This window comes from Myotis brandtii, unplaced genomic scaffold (genome assembly GCF_000412655.1).
Source record: "Myotis brandtii unplaced genomic scaffold, ASM41265v1 scaffold49, whole genome shotgun sequence".
Taxonomy (NCBI): Eukaryota; Metazoa; Chordata; class Mammalia; order Chiroptera; family Vespertilionidae; genus Myotis; species Myotis brandtii.
Genome location: NW_005368707.1, coordinates 2,505,568 through 2,514,143, shown reverse-complemented (window position 1 = coordinate 2,514,143; position 8,576 = coordinate 2,505,568).

The window sequence follows — 8,576 nt, the reverse complement described above, 5'->3', positions numbered from 1 at the left end:
GTGGTGGCAGGAGCCTCTCCCACCTCCGTGGCAGCACTAAGAATGTCCAACTAACGGTTTAGACCCGATCCCTTGGGGGCCTATGCCTTTAGTCGGATATCCCCTGAGGGCTCCCTGGCTGCCAGAAGGATGTTGGACTGCAAGCTTAGGCTGATGCCCTGGGGAGTAGGCCTAAATCGACAGGTGGACATCCCCCAAGGGGTCCTGGACTGTGAATGGGCACAGGCCGGGCTGAGGGACCCCCCACCCCCGAGTGCACAAATTTTTGTGCACCAGGCCTCTAATATATCAATGAAACCAAGAGCTGGTTCTTTGAAAGGATAAACAAGATTGATGAACCTCTAGCCAGGCTCACCAAGAAACAAAGAGAGAGGACCCAAATAAACAAAATCAGAAATGAAAGAGGTGAAGTAACACCTGACCTCACAGACATACAAAGGATTGTAAAAAAAAAAAATACTTTGAACAACTCTATTCCAACAATTGGGCAACCTAGATGAAATGGACATATTCCTAGAAAAATACAACATTCCAAAACTCAATCAGGAAGAATAAACAAACCTGAATAGCCAATAACTACTGAAGAAATTGAAACAGTAATCAAAAAACTTCTAGTAAACAAAAGCTCTGGACCAGATGGCTTCAGAGGAGAGTTTTATCAAACATTCAAAGAAGAACTAAAACCTATCCTCCTGAGACTATTCCAAAAAATTTAGGAGGAAGAAACACTTCCAAGCTCTTTCTATGAAGCCAGCATTACCATAATCCCAAAACCAGATAAAGACACCACAAAAAAAGAGAACTACAGGCCAATATCCTTCATGAACATAGATGCTAAAATACTCAACAATATTCTAGCAAATCGGATTCAGCATTACATTACAAAGATTATACACCATGACCAAGTTGTATTTATTCTGAGGATGCAAGGATGATACAATATCCGCAAATCAATAAATGTGATATATCACATAAACAAATTGAGAGATAAAAATCACATTATCATATCAATTGATGCAGAAAAAGCATTTGACAAAATTCAACAGCCTTTCTTGATAAAAACGCTCAGCAAAGTGGGAATAGAGGGATCAACCTCAACATAATAAAAGCCTTATATGACAAACCTACAGCCAACATCATACTCAATGGGCAAAAACTAAACTAATTTTCCCTAAGAACAGGAACAAGACAGAGATGCCCACTTTCACCACTCCTGTTCGACATAGTACTGGAAGTGCTAGCCATAGCGATCAGACAAGAAGAAATAAAAGGCATCCAAATTGGAAAAGAAGAAGTAAAACTGTCCTTATTCACAGATGACATGATACTATACATAGAAAACCCCAAAGACTCCATCAAAAAACTACTAATAAATGAATTCAGAAATGTAGCAGGATACAAAATTAACATCCATAAATCTATGGCCTTTTTATACACCAATAATGAACTCACTGAAAGAGAAACAAACAAACAAACAAAAAAAACAATTTCATTAATCATTGCACCAAAAAATTGAGATACCTAGGAATAAACGTAACTAAGGACGTAAAAGACCTGTACTCGGAAAACTACAGTACACTGAAAAAAGGCATAGAGGAAGACATAAATAAATGGAAGAATATACCATGTTAATAGATTGGTAGACTCAACATCATTAAAATGTACATACTCCCCAAAGCAATCTATAGATTCAATGCAATCCCTATTAAAATACCAATGGTATACTTCAAAGACCTAGAACACACTCTCCAAAAATTCATCTGGAATTAAAAAAAGACCCCGAATAGCTGTAGCAATCTTGAGAAAGAACAAAATTGGAGGGGTCACAATACCATATATCAAGTTATACTACAAAGCCACGGTTCTCAAAACTGCCTGGTACTGGCACAAGAACAGACATATAGACCAATGGAACAGAACAGAGAACCTAGAAATTGACCAAACCATTATGCGCAATTAATATTTGACAAAGGAAACAAGAGCATACAATGGAATCAAAACAGTCTCTTCAATAAATGCTGTAGGGAAAATAGGACAGATACATGCAAAAAAATGAAACTAGACCACCAACTTACACCATACACAAAAATAAACTCAAAATGGATAAAGGACTTATATGTAAAATAGGAAACCATAAAAATCTTAGAAGAAGCTATAGGCAGCAAAATAGCAGACATTTGCCGTAGCAATATCTTTACAGACACAGCTCCTAGGGCAATGGGGACTAAGGAGAAAATAAACAAAAGGGACTACATCAAAATAAAAAGCTTCTGCACAGCAAAATAAACCATCAACAAAACAACAAGAAAGCCCACTGCATGGGAGAACATATTTGCCAATGTTATATCTGATAAGGGCCTAATCTCCAAAATTTATGGGGAACTCATACAACTTAACAAAAGGAAGATAAACAATCCAATCAAAAAATGGGCAAAGGACTTAGACACTTATCAAAACTGTAGCTACAGAAGGCTAAGAGACAAATAAAAACATGCTCAAAGTCACTAATCATCTGAGAGATAGAGATCAAAACAACAATGAGGTACCATCTCACACCTGTCAGAATGGCTATCATCAACAAATCAACAAAGGACAAGTGCTGGAGAGGATATGGAGAAAAAGGAACCCTCATGCACTGCTGGTGGGAATGCATACTGGTGTGGCCACTGTAGAAAACAGTATGGCGTTTCCTCAAAAAAATTAAAAATGGAACTTCCATTTGACCCAGCAATCCCACTTTTAGTAATATATCCCAAGAAAACAGAAAAACCAATCAGAAAGGATATATGCACCCCTGTGTTCACAGCAGCACAATTTACAATAGCTAAGATTTGGAAACAGCCTAAGTGCCCATAAGCAGATTAGTGGATTAGAAAACTGTGGTATATCTACACAATGGAATACTACACTGTTGTAAAAAAGAAGGAACTCTTACCATTCACAATAGCATGTATGGACATGGAGAGCATTATCCTAAGCAAAATAAGCCAGTCAGAGAAAGATAAATATCACATGATCTCACTCATTTGTGGAATATACTAAACAACATAAACTGATGAACAAAAATAGATGCAGAGACAGCAAAGCATAGAACAGACTATCAAACTGCAGAGGGAAGGCAAGAGAAAAGGGTGGTGAGAGATCAACCAAAAGACTTGTATATATCCATATAAGCATAACCAATGGACACAGACACTAGGGGGGTGAGGGCATGTGCTAGGGGGTGGGGGTGGCTGGGGAGAGGTCAATGGGGGAAAAGGAACATATGTAATACTTTAAACAATAAAGAATTTTAAAACAAAATAAATAAATCTACACTAATAAAAGACAGTGATGCTAATTGACCATACCTTTGCTACACCCTAAGCCATGCCCACCAGCCAATCAGAGCGACTGTATGCAAATTAACCTAACCAAGACGGCGGCCAGAAGCCATGGAGCTAGAGCAAGAAGAAGGCTTGGTTGCCTGGGCGATGGAGAAAGCCAAGCTTCCCACCTGCCCTGAGTGGGCTGTGGCCTCCGCTCATGACAAAAGTTTCAATTATAGAAGATAAATAAATCTCAAATACATGCTTCCAGCCAGCCGCCACTGGGAGCTTGGGTGGCTGGGGGCCATGGCCAGCCTGCAAACAGCCACCACCCCCTCACCCAGGCTGGCCAGGCACCCCAGGGGGACCCCTATCCGGAAGGGGCTGTGGCCAGCCTGCAAACAGCCACCACCCCCTCACCCAGGCTGGCCAGGCACCCCAGGGGGACCCCTATCCGGAAGGGGCTGTGGCCAGCCTGCAAACAGCCACCACCCCCTCACCCAGGCTGGCCAGGCACCCCAGGGGGACCCCTATCCGGAAGGGGCTGTGGCCAGCCTGCAAACAGCCACCACCCCCTCACCCAGGCTGGCCAGGCACCCCAGGGGGACCCCTATCCGGAAGGGGCTGTGGCCAGCCTGCAAACAGCCACCACCCCCTCACCCAGGCTGGCCAGGCACCCCAGGGGGACCCCTATCCGGAAGGGGCTGTGGCCAGCCTGCAAACAGCCACCACCCCCTCACCCAGGCTGGCCAGGCACTCCTATATAATAAAAAGGTAATATGCAAATTGACCTTAACAGCAGAATGACTGGGAATGACTTGTCACTATGACACACACTAACCACCAGAGGGCAGATGCTCAATGCAGGAGCTGCCCCCTGGTGGTCAGTGCGCTCCCACAGGGGGAGCTCTGCTCAGCCACAAGCCAGGCTGAGGGCTGCCAGTACAGCGGTGGTGGTGGTAGCCTCTCCCACCTCCTCAGCAGCTTAAGGATGTCTGACTACAGCTTAGGCCTGCTCCCCACTGGCAAGTGGACATCCCGGGCTGCCAGAGGGATGTCTGACTGCCAGCTTAGGCCCAATCCCCCGGGGAGCGGGCCTAAGCCAGCAGGTGGTCATCCCCCAAGGGTTCCCAGACTGCGAGAGGGCACAGGCCAGGCTGAGGGACCCCCCCCAAGTGCACACATTTTTGTGCACCGGGCCTCTAGTAAATAAACAAATAAACAAATACAAAATGTACTTATGTGCTCTTTTTAAGCTTATACATAGGGATAGGCATAAGTAGGCTTACAGTTGTAATACAAATAAATAATACAACAATGATTAAATAATAATACAAGAATAAACACTGTTTCACATATCATAATTGTAAACCTATTTTTCCCCACCCTGTATGTTATGAAAAGTCAGCAGTGGCAACAGCAATTCTTTAGAATTTAGACCAACAAAATATTTTTTTCAGAAAGAAGTGTTACCACTGACTTGGGTGTAGTAACAATTAAAAGCACATCAACTTTTCATTGCTTTGATTATTGTTCATGAGTTCTCTATAGACAAGTCACCCCTTATCCCCTATGCTCAGGAGGACAGCTCCCACGTCCCCATCCTTGGTATGCCACCACTCTACCCTTTCAAGGTTATAACCTTGATCACCCATGTTAAGATTTGAAGAAATGATTAAGTAGTGGGTTTTCCCCAATCTCAACATATCCCAACTGAAGCCCATCACCTCAGTTCCCACCCTTGCCCTATATGATTACCCATCATCTCTCCTTGCTTTCTTTGTCAAACTCATTGCCATCTCTCTGTCACTCTGACTTGAAAACTGGTGTTTATCATCAGCTTGTTCCTCCCTCTTACCCCCAATATGCAACTCCCACCAATTTTTCCTTTGATGCACATCCTACCACTGACTATACCCTCTACCCTATTCAAATCTAGCCTTTTACTACTCTTTTTCCATATTTATTCAACAGTTTCCCTGAACCCAATTTCCTTTTTTTATAAAGTGGATTTATTGTTCTGCCTAGGTTGATCTTACTGCTTTCATCTCAAAACCTTAATAGCAATCTCTTTCCTGCCACACCAAGGGGAAATTGACCTGCCTGTTATTATGGCCCTTCAAAGTATGACCCCACCCATTTACCAGAATTTCATACAACCCTTTAACTTCTGTTGGGTCAAGATGACCCCCCTCAGTGCTCCACAAACTTGCCTTGCTCTTCCTGTCCCTGTTCACCCGTCTTTCCTCTGCCCAACCACATCCTACTCACCTCGCAAAGTCTCTCCTGATGCTATTACCTTGTGCAAGCTATATCATCTCTCACATAATTTTAAAATGCGGCAGGAGAAAGACCTAGGCCAGGTGTTCTCTGAAACCCTGTGCCAGACATCTTCCAAAAGCCCCTCAATATATGCTTTCCTTATGGAGCTCTTACCTTCTAACTCCTTCTTTAAAATCATTGTTCTTTTCAAGGTGATCTCTTCTACCTGAAGAGGTCCTTCTGAGTTCAATAAGCACTCTCTCCCTTAAGTCTCTCCAACCTGGAGTTGCTAAGAGTTCTGCTGCTACTAGCCCAGAGCTATCAAATTATCCCCAGTGGTTCTTCTACATAGCTATCTCTGGAAAATGTGCCACTATGAATAAATTTTTCTCAGATTACCTTATCTCTTGAATAGGATACTCTAGAATACCTTCTCTTGAATGCCACATCTCTTTTCTCTTGGAACTCTGTCAGATCCCATTTACACACCTCCTCATAGTCACTTGAGCCCACTTGTCTGCTGTGTCCTTGGTTGCTTACTCATGGAGACCCCCACCAACCACTGCCCTTTGCAACAGCTGCCACCACCACATCTGCCAGCACTGACTATCTCCAAGCCTCCACCAGGGAAGTACAAGCTCCAACATGGCCTCCATTGCCCTCATTCTGGTGCGACCTACAGCAACGCTGATGACAGGACCCAAGGGGTTCTGTTCCCTCCCCTCCCTCAATAATGGATTTGTCTGAAGTGCTAAACTGAAGCACATGGAAACTGGATTCCTCAACAACTTCCCAAAGGTGTCTGGAGACATAACCCAGACGTGCAGGGAAGCTAACACTCATGGGAAAACCTTGACCAAAGAGGCAGGATATTGGTGGGAAGAAAAGATGAATCCCTCTCCCTTCCTCCCTTCAATGGGCTGGAAGTTGTTGAACATGGTGTTGTATATGGCCTCACTGAAGATATTTTATGTGACTCACCAAACAGCTGTCTTTTCCTAAAGTAGTGGTCACTTCAGTAAGACATCACCTTTTATTTGCTTCACTTCCTTCTTTCCTCTCATCCCTCTTCCCTCACTCTCACTGCCCTAGGACGTACCTCCGATAAAACATTAGCTCTCACCTTTGCCTCATGCTCCATTTTCTAGGAAGTCCAGTCTAAGAAAGACCCCAGTTAATGTGGATTCCTTCCAGCTCTTATTCCTTCAACTTTGTATTCTGTGTGTTCTCATATGCCACACAACTATGTCTTTAGTTACACTGAATGACCTGGTTGCTATATTTATGGGTTCTGATCTTATTGCACAACCAGTCTGTAAACCCTTTAAGCTCTAAGACCATATTCTATACAGTTATGTTTGTGTTAAAAAAAAGTTATGCCCCAGTAACAAACATTTTAATTCAAGTAATTTCATGTCTAGAGATAGGAATAATATAGGAGTGATAGGATTTTCACCATAACAATTTTGGTAGAAACTTTCTTTCTTCTCTTCCCTTCAGTGACAAGAGGAAACAGTACAGTTTAGTGAAAAGGGCATGAGCTTTTGCGTCAGAGGGACCAGGGTTCCTACCTCAGGTTTGTACTAGTGGTGTGTCCTCACATTACTTACCCAACCTCTCAGAGTCTCAGTTCCATAGTTTATACTTACATATGCATAAGTGTTTACCACACTGTCAGTCACAATATTAGCACTCAGTAAATATGAGATTCCATTTCCTCTGTGGTTGTTCCCTTGCTTGACAATATGGCATTTCATATGACAATGGCTCAGTGACACTTTGGCCACTTTTAAGTGAATAGACTTTGTAAATCCTGCCCAGGCCCGGGCTCTGGCTTACAGAAGACAGGTCTAATCCACTCTGGCCATTATTTTCTGAGCTTCAGCCACCAAGTAAATGACAAAAGAGACTAGCATTCCCCAACACACCTGCCAACTCTAAAGTTAAGGTTCTATTTAGGACATCTGGCATCACTTTGATAAATTCACAATTTACTGTGATTCTATTCATTCCAAACAGAAATAATAATGCAGTTTACATGAAAAAACATGTAATTCCCACAGTTAGCTTATTGGAATATGACTATCTACCCACAGCTGCACCCCACAGTTCTTCTGCACATGGCTTTCCATTCAGTTTTTGAGCAACATTATTTATCCACTCACTTCAACAAGGAGCTCATGACTTTATTTTCTTCTACCAAACACTATCAATTATTTTCCTTTAATATCACATAGATTTTGCCTCCACATGTAGAATCCCTTTTCCCTCCATCCTTTCCCCCATAGACACATCCACAAAGATCACAGCTCATGACATCAAATGGAGACAGGATCCAGGCTCTCGGTATCAACAGAAGAGAAACTTGATCAGTTAGTCAGATAGTTCCTATCAGTTCCCCACACCCCAATGCTAACACCAGTGTGAGAGGTTGTCTTGCTTCTGCTCTGGGATTTCCCAGTCCCTTGATAGCTGAAAATGAAACAGTAAGCAGCAAACAGCAGTGTGGTCTGGTGGCAAGATCCTGACATTAGAAGTTAAGGGCTTTGGTTTCCATCCCTGCTCTGCACACGATTAAATTTGGATCTTAAGCAATTCCATAAACTTGTTGCCCTTTAATTTATTTCCTATAAAATGAATCTTAAATATTTCAGTGGCTGCAAACAAATTGAGAAGCCATCACCTTTTATTTGCTTCACTTGCTTCAATTTCCAGAGGAAGAAAAGCAAACAGGAGAACCCCTCCACTCCCTTTACTGCAGAAATTGAGGGAGGGGGAGGCTTTGTTTAAGACCAATGCAAAATTCAAGTTAAATAAAATTGCTCTTATTGAAGAATTTCCTTCTGTAATCACTAGGACATATTATGTCAAAAAATAAGATGTAAAACTATGTATCAGTTATGCCACCATGTATGCATTGTGTTGTTTTACAAAGAAGGGTATTATAGAATCACATATGCTTGCATATGCTCAGATCTTTGCTTGCAGCAACTGCTTCTGGAGACA